Here is a 521-nt window from a genome sequence, read left to right as displayed (position 1 = left end):
GTTCCCAAACACATTATTTTTCAGAAGGGATCTCACCTACCCTGCCAGTTAGTAGGGACACAGAAATGTTTTAGATAGGGTCTCATTCTTGGTTTGACCTGTTTCAGTCAAACATATTTTTATGGAGAAAGGGGTAAGGGTGGAGGCAATGAGTTAATTATTTTATTAATAAACAGGTTCTTAAGACAATTTTAAAGAAATAATATCAAGACTGAAATTTACAAAAGATGCAGCTCAATGGAGGAAAGAGTTTGGTCAGTCAGAATCATTTATGTTCTACAAATCACATCTTGTGGTATTTGAGAGAGATCATTATCTACAGTGGGGAGAGCATGGAAGGCCTCAATATGCCTAAACATTCCATCTGTTAAATGGGTACAGTTTTTCACCTGCCAACCTCACACAGGAATAGGGAAAAAAAATCTAATCTGTGTGATAGAACTATGAGAAGGCTAAAGTATTGTATAAATGCTAATGCAGTATGCATGACACTTGGTCCATAAACTCCAGTCTGAAAGAAA

This window comes from Orycteropus afer, unplaced genomic scaffold (assembly GCF_000298275.1).
Source record: "Orycteropus afer afer isolate SDZICR_OR568_19922 unplaced genomic scaffold, OryAfe1.0 scaffold00622, whole genome shotgun sequence".
In the NCBI taxonomy this organism is placed as follows: domain Eukaryota; kingdom Metazoa; phylum Chordata; class Mammalia; order Tubulidentata; family Orycteropodidae; genus Orycteropus; species Orycteropus afer.
Note: the sequence above shows the minus strand (reverse complement) of the source record.